The sequence below is a fragment of the Strigops habroptila genome, chromosome 10, assembly GCF_004027225.2.
Source record: "Strigops habroptila isolate Jane chromosome 10, bStrHab1.2.pri, whole genome shotgun sequence".
NCBI lineage: Eukaryota > Metazoa > Chordata > Aves > Psittaciformes > Psittacidae > Strigops > Strigops habroptila.
In genome coordinates, this window is record NC_046359.1 from 17,073,376 (window position 1) to 17,088,023 (window position 14,648).

A 14,648-nucleotide genomic window follows, 5' to 3' on the forward strand; every position below is an offset into this window, starting at 1 on the left:
AGTTGCACATGACATAGCTGTGGGTTTAAAAAGTGGAAACTGGAGTGGGACTCCTGGGCCACACGGAGCTTGTAGGAAGTTGAGGTGCAGCTCCTGTGCTGTAAGCAGGTCAGGAGATGATGTGAGGATGGGTGTCTGCCTGTGATCCCCCTGAGTGGTCCTCACCTGAGGACTGAGCTGAGAGGCTTGTGCTGGGGAGGGCTGGCCTTTGCATGGACCGCTTTCCTGATTAGGACACCTTGTGCAGCCCCACAGCCTCTGCTGGTATCTGAGTGCCTCCTGAACATCCTGCACCCAGCCTTTAGGTTGATTCCTCCTATGAAGTTTGCATTTCCTTAAAAGTCATTGCCTCTTTCTTTTTTTTCTTCTGAGAAAATACTTCAACCAGCTGAGGATTATTTCATTCAGAAATACAGCTATGCAGTCAGATACTAAGACTTAATGGACACCATTTTATGACACCTTTTTTTATCTCTTGCTTTTCCATTATGTGTTTTCAGATAAAAGCTTTTATTCTGTCTTCCTCTGTTATAGCTTATTCTTCAGTGGATGCTTCATGTCCTAAACTTCAGCATAGGCAAGACTGATCTTTTTAAGCTTCTAAATTAAAAAATATTGTTTCCTTTCTTTTTGTTATTCTTTGCTGTGGCTGGCTTCTTCCGTCACAGAGCTTTCCATGGTAGAATCTGAGGAAATCTGGATTCTACTTTTTCAAGGTGGTCTCTGAAACCCTGTCCTCTTCCAGAGGTCAAATAGACCTTGTTTCTTGTCCTTTGTTCAGTTCATGTCCTGGTGCTGAGGCCCTCCCTCTTGCTTCCCTGAAGTTTGGAGCAGCCAGCCCACCAGTGCAGTGAAGCCCTGCGTGTCTGGTGTCCCCACGGGTCTGAGTAATGGCTTCCAAAGTGCCCAGAGAGGACCAGACTTCAAAAGTCTCAGTATCTGCCAGAAAAGGCTGCTTTGTCACTGTTTGAAAGCCCTAACCTGCATATAATGCTAATGCCTATAAGTGGGAGCCTTTGCTGTTTCCATAGATACTAGTCAATCTTTTGGATTTGTTTTTTTGTTTTTGTTTTTTTTTTTTTTTCCCCTGGAATATTGTTACTTAGAATACAAATGTAAAAACACAGGTCTGGATTACAGTGTGTAACATGTTAGCCACATGCAGCTATATTCATTGTGTATTTCAGAAATGCAACTCAATGCAAAATTAGGAGTCATGAAAGGAAATTCTGTCGCTGCATCACTTTTTTTTCCCAAGGTGGCTTAATTTTAGTGAAAGACTGAGAAAACAGGGAAGGAAAATGCAATCAGCAATTATCCAGCTGGCTTTGAAAAGGTTTGATTGTTTGGGAGTTCCTGTTACATGCTAAATGGATGGAAAGAAAGATGTCAAAATAAGGAGTGTCCCTCAAGATAAGATTGGTGGTAAAAGAATGAAGCACTATGGCATGGTTTGGTCATACATTGCTGGAAGATGAAAACCAGGATTTCTTCATGCCACTCTAAAAATTAGTGAGAACCAGCAAGTCAAAATCCAGCATCTCTTAAATCACAAAATTAAGTCAATTCTTAAAATGTAATTGGCAGTGCATGACAGTAATTAAAGCCAAACAAAAACTTTATATCTTTACCTCATAGTGGCCTTTCTAAAATAAGCATACATAATTTAATCTCTTAAAAATATGCAACGTATTTTAGGTAATCTGGTTGGTGAAAAATTGCTCTTTTAGTTTCCCATTTTTGCCCTGGTATTCATCACTGGGCTAGTACCATCCATCACAAGAATACATGAGGAATTGTAGACCTCAAAGGAAACTCAAAGGAAAGGCTGTAGTTTTATAATGAAGTCATCCCACAGACTCTCCTGGCAGTTAAAAAAAATCTTCTGATGCAAATAAATAGAAAATTAAGAATAAAATAAAGAATAAAATCAAAACATTAGCTTTAAGATACAGAGAGATTTTCCCCATTGAACAATTTTTTTGTCCTCAGCTCTTCAATGCTCTGCAGTACTTGCTGGGCTGCCAGTAACTCTCAACCAGCTTGACGTATATGTTATGAAATCTCACATTGGAGCACTGAAGTTGAGGCTGTGGATTTCTGGAACATCTCCTATCACTGTACTGTTTATGCGGCAAGAAAAAAGTGCCAGAAAATTTATTGTATACAGGGTTAAAATAAATATGTTCCTCTTCTGAGCCAACTGCAAGCCTTTTATCTGCATGGAAGATTTCCTTTACCTGTTTTGAAAGTCGTTCTATAGGGAAGAATCATAGCGGTGGCATGCAATTTCAGTGCTCAACTACGAAGCAAAATTCGTGAGAAGCATGCTGTGCAGATAGATAATGCAGCCCCGGAAGAAGTCAATGTTACTTCTGGGATATGAGACACTTGCTGGTCTGGTAAGCACTCAACAAAATGTACAATTTTTTAGTTTTGATCTTATATAGAAATACCCTGGTTATATGAGGAAAAGGAAAATAGATCCCTGTTATGAAGCAGATGTTCAGAAGATGCTAAATTCTAGAACTATCTGGGAATTTCAAGGCCAGGTCAGATGAGGCTTAGAGCAACCTGGTCTAGTGGGAGGTGCCTCTGCCCATAGCAGAAGGGTTGGACCTAGATGATCTTAAGGTCCTTTCCAATCCTAAGCATTCTAATATCGTAATAAAAGGACAGTTTTTTAGAAGACAGTTGTAAATATTTAGTGCTTAATAATCAGCACCTGAAATCTTTTTGAACAGTGCAGATCAAAATGCTTGCCATAAAATCCTTTGCAATTACTAGAAAGACTCCTGAACTCCTTGAATTCAGTCCTGTGAGCACAATTTGACACTGAAAATGCGTTTAATGACAATGACAGGGAGACTGCAAGATGTGCAGGCGACATTCCCCATCAAGTAATGTATCCCACATTGTGGACTGGGAATCCAGCATTATACAGGCTTCCTTGCAGCCATCTGAACTTGCTGTGAGAAGCAGCTGGATGAAACTTGCAGGACAAAAGAGTCAAGAGACCAAGTGTATTGCTGTGCTTTGACTTAAGATTTTGCTGGGATTGCTGCATAACTTTGTGTCAGTATTTTATTTTTCCCAAATTATTTTAAGTAAGCTGTTGACTCATTTATTTGACCTTCTAGCCAGCTGGAAGCATGGGCTGAATGAATTGACCTTTTTCCTGAGTATCTCTACAGTGAGATTTAGTCACCATGATACACTGTGTATTTTGAACCATCTGAGATTTATTTATATTTCTTCCTAAAACATAGTCATGGACTAAGCCTCAGAAATAAGATAATTTAATACTTTTTAGATATCAGGAAATAATTTCATCAGGTTTTTTTTTAAATAAATTATCACTGGAAGCGATGAGCAAGAGTGGTCTCATTGTAAGTCTGTGCTGTCATGCCTTTAGTTTTTGAATATTCAAATCTATGCTGATCCCCTCACCTCTATTATTTTTTTTTTTTCCCCTCTCCATTGACCGGGCCATAATTCTGCAAATGTAGGATCTCTTTTTGTATCTGGAGTTGTCAAGAAGCCATTTATTGATTCTCATGATGCAGCTACTGAAGTTTCTTTGTAAGCTGCTGTAATTTATGTTGGTGTCTGTAGTTCCCAGAGTTTACCCTATGGTAGCTGGCTATAGTAGGGTCATTGTTCTAAGGGGCGTGGTGGAGGTGACAAAACTGGCTGAAGGGCTCACCTTAGATGACTTTTGAGAGATCCATCATTCCTTTGGAAACCCTGTCTGGGCGCCTCTAGCTCTGATGTAGCTCTGCTATGGACAGGTTTTGATTTGAATGTGACTTATAGGAAAGTAAATTTAAATTGAGACCATTGTTTAATTCAAGTCAAACCTCTTGTGCATAATATGAAAATGCCTCATTCTCTAGTTCCTGGCTATGTTAAATTACCAGATAAAGGTTTGGTATCAAATGAGATGTAGACACATTTCCCAGAATTGTTCATACTCAGTGTATTGGAGGAAAGAGTATATGGTCTTGAAGTTCAGAAATGTAGCCTAATTATTATACAGATATTGAATTATTTTTAGATAGCTCTTCTTTTCCCTGTTTACTATAATTGAATATTTTTAACTTGATGTAAAGGGTAAATATTACCAAGCAGAATGTGAATTCAGGGCAAATAATAGTGCAATTTTGCATCTGAAGAAAAAAAAATTCCAAATGAATACTAACTGCAGAAAATAAATGTCTCTTCTACACTGCTTTGGAAAGCTCACAAGGCATCCAAATCCTAATGGGTAAACTTCCAACTTCTCAGACAGAGATGTTCCCCATACACAGCGACACTTCTGAAGGGAGGTTCCACTCCAGCATGGACCTTTCTTAACAGCATGAGAAATCACTAGCCAATCACTAGCTAATCACTGGATAAGAAAAGATAATGTGTCACAATTTATACTGCTAATTAGCTCTAAGCACTTATGTACATTATGAATGCATAATATATGCCAGAAGATTTTGGTAAACTTTCCAGAGTGAGTGCAATTTTCTAAAAGAAGTCTGGAAATATAAGTGTAGCCCCTTGTGTTATGGTTGGTGGATAACAAGGCCAGCTTGGGTAAAAGTAGTATCTTCACACCTTTGTGATACCAGAATTAATTACAATTAATTTCAACATTGATTTATTAGAGAATAATTTCTGATTAGCTCTAAAAAATATTTCAAAAGGGTGTTAAAATGTTGTGAGAAACAATTTATAGCCCTTTGATCAGGGAAATAACAGCTTGTGGTACTGACATGATTGACAAAATCATAAGTAGCATAATTATAAATCTTATCAGCTACTCATGTACTCACGCATATGTTAAACTCATCTCATTTGGTATGGAACAGGCTGGGTGCCAGATAGACACTGCACAGAGGGGATTAAGTTTTTTCTGTCTAAGTACCAACTTTGGAACGTGTTTTTTCACATTCCTGCTCTCAGTCCTGCTGCTGTGTTTTCCTTTATCATTTTTGTTATATGGCTCTATACGTTGGGTGTGATTTAGTTGTTTATTTGTAATATTCAGCCAAATGCTGGTAATTCTATTGCTAGGACATATGTTCCTACAATTTTGTATCTTTATTATTACTGCAAGTATTCTTGTAGCAAGAATTCATAAAATATATTAATATTCTTGCTACTTATAAATCAGACATGAAAGTGCCAAAAACCTGTGTGATTTAACTCTTTGCATATAGGTACAGCAGCACAGGACTCATAGGTACACTGTGTGGTTGAGTACAGCTTATAACATCCCCATCAGAAACTGGAATTGTCTAACAGTAATTTTCATCTTTGTCTTGCTTAGCAGCAGCAATGATTTTGGCTGCACACTTATCCTGCATTTTTATTGGGATGTAAGACTGGAGTTAGCGGGATCAAATGGCTGAATTTAGACTGCTTAAATAAACAAGATCAGTTAAATCAAATGTCCATGTTGACAATTTTATGCAAGTCAATTTGGCTGTTCTAACCTGAAGTCAGAAATCTCAAAAGATTTTTTTGCAAAAGTATTAATCCTTTTTTACTTGAAATATTCTTCAATGCCTTATGTTACTGGAAAGTATGCATGATGTGTTTTATAGGGAAAAGCAATTGTTTTTTTCTGCCATAATGTACTGTCAAAGAAATAATCCAGTCATCTACTAGCAATATAGGTTAATTAAAAACTTTAACAGGTCAAAGGATGATTGATCCTATTTGATTACTTAGTGTCTTTGCCCTCTAACTTGTATTCCATCTTGTTATTTCACATTCTGGGTAGGGAAGTAGTGGAATTCATGGGCGGATGCACAGATGGCACCTATTCAAGGTGCAATTTGCAAAATCCCATGTTAAAAGCCAGTTTTTGTTATGCACGTAAGGATTTGCAGTCACAATTAAGGATGCCTGCTGGTACACCACATAATGTTATCTTGGTAAAGGTATGTTGGCATTCCGGCTCACAGGATTTAATCACGAAGCCCTGTGGCTTGGGAATTTAACTGGGTACTTCACATGCCTTACAGATAGCTGTTGCTAGCAAAAGCAGTCAGTCTGTGGTGGTATCACTGCCACCAAGCTAGTGTTTTTACTATAAAATGGCAAGAGTGCCAGCACAAATCAAGTCTGCTGCAAGAGGCAACAGTAATGATGTAATCTTCTCTGTATCTTTTTTGGGCCTAGTCCATGTGCACTTAATATGTGGATGTTTTATTGTGAGCAGTATAGATTAGTTGTCAGCTATTGTTAAAGAAAACAACTGTAAACAGAGACTAGTAATGTGCTGGCTTTTTTCAGAGTGCATCCTGTGTTTTGCTAGCAGTTATTAATGTGCTCCAAGAGGGATACAATAAATTGACTTTTCCTAGATCTGTGAAATAATTCGCCACTGGATTGCCACTCATTTATAACAAAAGTTATTTATATGTTTAATGATACTCAATACCACAATGGGGAGTAGGTAGACTCCTTGAGTGACATCCTCTGGCAGTATTGGACAAGCTCCTTACCTGGCCTTGATTCAATGAAGCAATGCTAGTTTAGAGTTGCTGTATCTCTGGCCTGCTAATGCCTTTAAAAAGCAAAAGTTTTATGGGAAAGTGATTAAAGCGTTATCAGAAAATAGCCACCACGTTGGAAGAGGCCTGATCATGTACTACTATCCCAGTGACACCCGCTATAGCTTGGAAAGATTCTTTCACCATCAAAGTAGGTAAAGGCTGAAGATTGATAATGATTTTCTATCATAAGGCAAGATAACAACAGTGACCTAAGGAGAAACTGAAGCTGGTTTTATACTTGGTATTCACATTCATTTTTATTTAGTAGCAAAACTCAGAATAGTTTCAGTGATGCTATATAAGCATTTTAATTTGGATAAAAAATGCATTTTGGACAAAATTCTTCATTTCCCCCCATTTATGCTATTTTGCTTATATCAAGGAGTCATTTCAAAGCCTGCAAATGAGTTTTCTTTAATTAATAACCCATTAATGGAGATTTGGACAAAAAAGGCAAGCTAAATCTAATCTGAAGTAATCGCCTTGCCCCAGAAATACATGAAAAATGGACGGCAGGATCTTGGAAATTTGGGACATATGGCACTGTCTTCTGTTTGCCTCTAAATCTTCTCTTACTGGGCTGCAAGACTTGCTAGTGTTAACATAGTTTTGTCATCTTGGTGCTTATTAAGCCATGTTCGGTTTCTCCTTTCTTTCAGATCTGCCAATATTTAAAAACTTTCAGACAAGTTCCACATGATTTTTTCCAGCCTTCTGCCTTTCAGAGAGCGTGCCAGCTCCGTTTGTGTCTCACCAGAAGAAAATGCGTATGGACTTACAAGACGTAAAAAGACATGGGGTGGTTTTAAGGTTAAATCAATTAAGTCCAGCTGTCTATCTTGCTCTTATTGGGAAATGTCTAATGGGATTCAGGCATTTAGTCCAGCAGCAGTGGCCTCTAAAGCCCCTCACCACAGGCTGCATGTGGCGAGGCAAGCAAAACCAGGGCTCCCACCACCCGTTCCATCAGTGACACTCGCCACTGGTGCTGCATGATAACAGTACTTACTCCTTTGTGGAGCACCCACTTCAAAAATAGTATTTCCCAGTTTTCACAGCTGGCCATCTTCTTGGATAATTAAAACACAGTGGTAATCTTATGTCTTTTATATGATTTATGGAAATCCTGTAGGTGTGGGAAGGAAAGGTCGGGGTGGCTTTTGTTAAGGAAATGTAGTGTTTGCATGACATCCAAATTTTGTCTGAGTGCTTACTAAAGGTGTTAGAAGAACAGCTGTGAAAATTAAGCCAATTAGTTATCCATAGAAGAGTTAACACACTTATAAAAGCTTTCCTCTACTGTTTTACCTAAATGGCTAAATGCTGCTTTGAATGACTGCTGACAAAAAGAAACTTTTCTAATTCTGTTGGTTTGTTTTTCTTCTTCTCTCCGTTAAATTTTCTCCCTTAGTTGTTTAAATCAGACCAATTCTGTTGTTTTCCATATTATTCTCTTAGGACCTGCACGACTGTTTTTGATGATAAACGTAAAGCAGTCAGAGTCAAATTTTTTTGCCTACTTTTAAGCTCTTCCAAGCATGATGGATTTACATATTCAAATCAGCCCAGAAGTTCTCAGTGTCGCCTCCTTTTTCTGGCAGACTGAATGGGAAAAAACCCATAAATAGAAAGTTGGCTGGCCAGTAATGCTGGAGCTGATCTAAAAGTTGTGCTAGTAGGGCTCAAGCGACCCAGAGGCAAGGAACCAGAAGGTTTGGGTGGAAACAGGCATACAATACACAGACACCTTTATGTGCACAGGGGAAGATTCTCAGCTCTTCAGCCCACACCATGGAGCTCAGCATTCATCAGCTCCTTAAATGACATTTAAAACTAGATTTCCAAGGAAATTGGCAGTGGGACCAAATGAAGGTGGCATTTTCCTAATAAAGAGGCACACAATGGATTTAGTGAGCTGGGGTTCACTTTACCAAGCTTTTGGGGGTACACAGAGGGGAAGAAACTTGGATGAAATGTTCCAGTTTTGAAGCTAAGTAAGATTTCAAACAATTGATTTGAAATGGACATTTTGCATTTGGGAATTAATTTAATTATTTTTAAAGGTTAAACCAAACCTGAATCTTTCACAGGTATCTGTAAAACATTCAAATTTTGGTTGATTAAAAACATAATTATGCTCACAGTGCTCTTTGATATCCAGCACTGTACACTTTGGAAAGCCTTATGAAAACAACACAACTTGTCCTTCACTGCCTATTTCAGAATATTCTTCTATCTTTCATAGAGTGTAAAGAAAATTTTTGTTAGCTAAAAAAACAAGGTAGCAAAAATAGCATTGCATAGCAATAGCATAGAAAGTCTGGGATGCAGAGCGTGACCTTGTGCCAGGTGCCTGGACTGCTCATTAGGACCTGTGCAGATTGAGAGATAGGGAAACAGCAGTGATGGGTGCATGTCTATATGCCTATATATCTATATGCATGAGTGCATGTCTATCTGACAAAAGTAGAACATATTTTCTGGTAAACCCCATTCTATTTGGAGCTGAAACAATTACTTTCCTTACCTATGCATGGTGGGGCTAGGAGAGTTTGCTGGGTCCCTGTTGATTCCTGTCAGAGGCACAGGTCCTTTTAAACCTGGGGTTCTGGGAACAGTCTTGTGCCAGATTCTGCAATCTCTTAAAAAACCACCAATATGTTTCTATGTTGGTGTGCACTATGTTCCCATTTCATAATCCCCAAGGTTCACTTTGTGCTAGGGAAACCAGAAATAGATTAAGATGCCTGTTTTCTTTAAATAACACAAAATACTGGGTGAATGCCAGAGTTGCAGGGTACTGATCATAATCAGCATTTGTGGATGTGGTAATTTGGATTTCCAATTTTTTTTTTCAAATTTTTACTTTGGGGAAACATCTCTTTTATTTAAAACTGTGATCTTATTTATAGATAATCTGCCATTAACAACTCTCTGCTCAGCAAATTAATTCTAGCTAGACCAGAGACTGCAGTCTGGAAATCTTGAGAGTGTTTGGTTAATTAACTCATCATTTGATTTATTCACATGTTAATCAGCTCTTGAGGATCAATAAATTCTCATTCAGGATAAATAAATTGGATTGAGGAAACAGTTAATACTGTAATAACAGTGGTGCCCATTTGGGCTCATTTGCGTACATATTTCACTTGTTAGTCACCAGTCAATTTGAATGAAATTTACTGCAGGGTCTGCGTTGTTTTATTTCTTTTCACTGGCTGAGAAACTGAAAGATCTGGTGTGGAAGGCTTGAGACTGCCTGGGAAAAAACATCAGTCTGGTTTACTACAGAACCTTTTAGTTTTACCTTACGATGTAGACTGGACATCATTTTATTCCCATTTTTCACTCCTCACAGCATTGAATTGTCTGTCATTTAAGCTGCTGAAATGAATTCCAGTGGTTTGGGCTGAGCATACTTAATCCTCATCATGGATGCCCTTTGCACATTTTCTTTCTCATCAAGATTTTTAAGGCATGCTTATTGGAAATAATAAGCTGTTATAAATCTTTGAGGACAAACGTCTCTTATGAATTTTATTTTTCTCTAAAAATACTTGCTTATTACTTAAGTGCAGTTGAAAGCTGCTGTAATGATAATTTTATAGATCAAGAGACTGTCAAATGACATCTTTTTTTTGTGGCATCTCTCACGTAGACAGAATCCCCATCTATAAGAAATGTCTTGGGAATCTTTTCACAGGATAAATATAATATAGAATTGTTTGTATTGTAATTATCCTAGATGTAAGAATAAAAATTAATCATAAAATTAGAAAAGAATGACAAAATCTATATACAATAAACCCTCTTGTCCAGAATTTTCTAAATATTTTAATTTGTGGGTTATGGAATTAGTGATATAGAGATAATTAAAAGGTACTGTAAATCATCTGGAGTCACACATCTGAGTCAGCTGCTCTTTTAGATGTAAAGATGCTTGACTTTGTAAAACTTAACAGTCAGACTGTCCAGTGAGCATTTGTCTTCCAATATACAATGTTATAGGCACTTTTTTTTTTCATGTACTTCACAGAGCTCCATCAATCTACAGTTTTCATGCTCTAAAACTGTTATGTTTCTATGGTGTTTCTCTTCAAAAGCGGAAGTGCAATGATGCTTTAACAGAAATTAACACAAAATCACCAGTCTACCTATAATGAGTGGGTATTTTTTATCATATACTATTGTGACTGCTAACATCTCTGGTGTTAGGATTGATGGGTTTTTAGATGGATGCTTTGTGCAGTGATTTTTAGTACCGTAAGGCCTGATCTAAGGTCAGACACCACAATGAGTAGCTTTGGCTTCTGCAGTGTTCAGTATTTACATAAAAATCAATCAGCCTTTTAAGAAATTAAGAGGTGTTAATCATATTGTCAGCTTCTCAAGCTGATATAAATGGCTATAGTTAAACAAAGGAATTACAGAAATCAATGCCACTGTGCTCTTTTTTGCTAGTGAAAGATCTGAGGCACTGTTTGTTTTTTGCCCCGTTTTTCATTACTACATGTTCCCCACATTTAGGGGGTTATCATTGCTCTTTGCAACGTAATTATTACTTCTTCAAGATTTGCTCTTTTGAAGACTCTGAAGTAGATTAGCCTTCAGCTCATAACTGGAGCTCACAGCTGAATAGGCTCCACAGACTGAACACTTGCCTTCTGTTCAAACAAAAGCGCCTTCAGTAGAGTTTACACCATTATGCTTAAATATAAACTTTGTGCCGGTCTAATGGTTATCTTAGGCACATTAAAATAGCTACAAGTCATGACATAACTGAAACCCCCCTAATCTGCTGCTAAATTATTATCCCGTGCCATTGTAACATGACAAGGATAGAGGAATTGTCCTTTGCTGGTGTCACAGTCAGACAGGATCATTTTTTGACCTGCTATTCACCTTTGTTGCTGCCAGCTTGCCATCCTCAGAGTTTCCATCCATACGTCTGATTCACTGTTTTTGGAAGGTGTTCAAAGTTGGCTGTTGGGGGCTATACAGTCATACTTTTTGATGAAAGATACTCTTGCAGCTGAAGGAAGCGGGTGAGAGGGTTCTGTCATTATGTCTGGAAAGGAGCACCTATGAGGTCTCTGGGTGTTCATGGGGCATGCAGCCCTTGGCTAGGCCTGCTGATCTGCTGGCAGGTATCTGCTCGTGCTCTGTGTTGAGGCAGGGAAAATCATCAGGTATCATGTGCTAAACAGCTGGTAGGTGCCATAGTTTGTGTTTGTTGTTACTCTTTTTGGAAACTGGGGACTGCAACAAAGTGGGATGCCAAGCGTCTCCAGAAATGAATTTCTGAGGTTTGATTTTGGGCCAGGCTGGCATTTTTAATGTCATGTTGTCTGGCTTAAGCTCAGGCCAGTAGGACAAATCTTGGCTGCCATTGCTTGAATGGCGAGTGAGTGTGACCTTTGCTGGAAGAGGAGACCTTGAGATTTTCCTTTACAACAAAAGGATTTGTATTTTAAGGCTTCCCTGCCAACAGATTTGTTTTCCTGAAGATTATTGTTCAGAAAGAATGCAACTGCATCTTGCCTGCTGTTTTACTAACCAGTTTCTATGGGAATCTGTCCTTACTAGGCAATCTTGGGAATTACAGGAAGAGGAAGAGGAAAGGTTGTATTGATCTCAACTACTGTGTGTTGGTCAATGGGTTTGTGTAAGGAGTCATGTCATGTAACAGATAAACTAACACTAATCTTTGTAATTGATTGATTGGTCATTGATTGCTCCCAGGAGATACGCGTTTGATCTGAGAATAGGGCTTGTCTTCAATTCATTTATTGTATGTAAACAAATTTTGGATTTATCTGAAGGAGATTGAAAAGGTGATGAGGAAAGTTCACAGTTTATGTTCACTTCAGAGCAAGGTTGATATGCCAGAGAAAGTTCATTTTATTTGAGATTACCTAATGCCTATCAACGCAAACTTTACATTTTCCAGTATTCTGTAACAGCATTGTGCTTCTTCATGCCAGCACACTGCCTAACTATAAGTTCAGAAATTCACCAAGTGATTCAGTCTTTCTTTAAGCACAGTATAACCGTACTTGCTAAGCTTGGTGTTGATATCCAGAAGCTTATAAATGATTATTTTAAATAGCTCAAATGAAGGTCTGAGCTGTGAAATTTGGGGCGGGCTGAGTCACAAAAATACATCTGCATTTCTTTGAGCCAGTTGATTTGGATCCATATTTCAGTTTGAGATTTTCATAACACCAGGTTAGAATAATCTGGAAATAAATTTGTCATTCAGGCTGATCTCCGTGTTGAAAACAGTTGTTTAATACAGTCCGGCTTTACAGATCACAACAGATTACACAGGGCAATAGATGAAATGAAGTGCGTGTTGCTAATTTTAGTTAATGTCTATTAGAGTTGGAAAGTCTCTTTTGCCTGCTTTTATACTCAAAGTCTTTCTCTGGTCAAAAGGGAAAAAAAAAAATCTTACATATAAAGCTAGGAATTTGTATAACTTGTATAAACCTGGACATTCTAATAGAGTAACTATTGTTAATGCCTATCTAACAGAAAGATAGAAAAAAGGAACTAATGTTAATGTACAGGAAAGGTCTCAATAATAAAAATTAAGTTAAAATTATTAGGTATATTTCCTGGTATCTAACCCTTTTCCTGGTGATGTTCCTCTTTTTACTACCCTCTGTGTTCTAAGGTTGATGGTGGGGTGTGTTTGGTGAAGTATGTTAAGTCATCAGCATCCTGAGCCCTTTGCCAAGAGGAAGATGGTGTTGAAGTTCATGGTTATCTCTCTTCGCTCTAGATTCTGCTTGGGGTAATTTCTATGTGTTTTCTAACATGTTTTTACACCTTATTCTTTCTTCATCACTCAGAAAGGCTAGGTCATTCTGATTGCACTGTGTCAGTGAGCTTTATGGGTGTTACTGTCGTATGAAGAATGGCTTTTACAGCTAAGCCAAGTAGCAGCGAAGCTGCAGGCAGGCTTTGGCAGCCACAGACTGAGCCAGCTGACAAGCTTCGGGACAGAGCCCCGGCAAATCCTGTGCAGAGCCTGAAGCACCAGCCCTGGCCCTGCTTCATTACTGGGCTGCAGGGCTGCTATGCCTCCCAGGGGGAAACTGTCACACTTAAAGATGCTCCAGGCCATTTGATAGATCAGCTAGAAACCCAGAAATAGCACCTATGCTTATAAAGGGAATCAATGACTGATCGGGGATGAATATCCCACTTGAGAATTCATCCTTCTGCTCTGAACTGTGGAATAGATGTTTTTCTTTAATAATTCTGACTCTGATGCAGTCAACATTTCATGTAAACAATTATCATAGTATATTTTGTCCTCAAAGTGTGGGACCAACTAACATTGACAGTCTTCCCTTGTTATAAATACAGAGGATTTAATAAGGACACGTTGCACAATATTTCTGCTGGAGTACCCAAATCTAACCATTAGCTACAAGATCATCAATATTGTTAGATCTTCCCATGGTCAAGAAATAATTCACTGAAGACTAAAAAGGAAGTCAAACGTACTGTACAGATGAACCAATTTAAGAGAATAGAAGTCTGTGAGAATAATACAGGTAATTTAAACACTCAGAATGGTAGAATTTCCTTTTTTAAACTCAGGTCATTTTCACAGAATTGGGTAGGAGCAGACACAGTGGTGTACTCAAGGTGGTGGTGACATGGAAGTAACCCTTTACCTGTTTCATATGGTGACCTACTATAATTCTCACTGAACCATTTAGGAGCAGCCCTTAGACTAGAAGTAGCCACCCACTGGAGCAGTTCATCTGATCTGGAATCTAAGGAAAGCTGGAGAAGGGTAGGCTGACATATTATTTAGATGGTACTGACGTCAGCTTCTCCAAGTTCTGGTGATATTCTGGTTAGATCCTTTGTGTTTTTCTGCTCTGTACTTTTGCCCATTCCCCGTGAAGAAGCTGGTGTGTATCCTGTTTCCTCTGTTGGTAAATGTATGCACACATCACAAAATCCTTTTCAATTCTTGTTTAATGAATTTTGGTCATTCTGTAGATACTTTATATATTGCATCACAGATGGTTTGTTTTCAGGGGATATCAGAAAGAAAAATCTTTGACA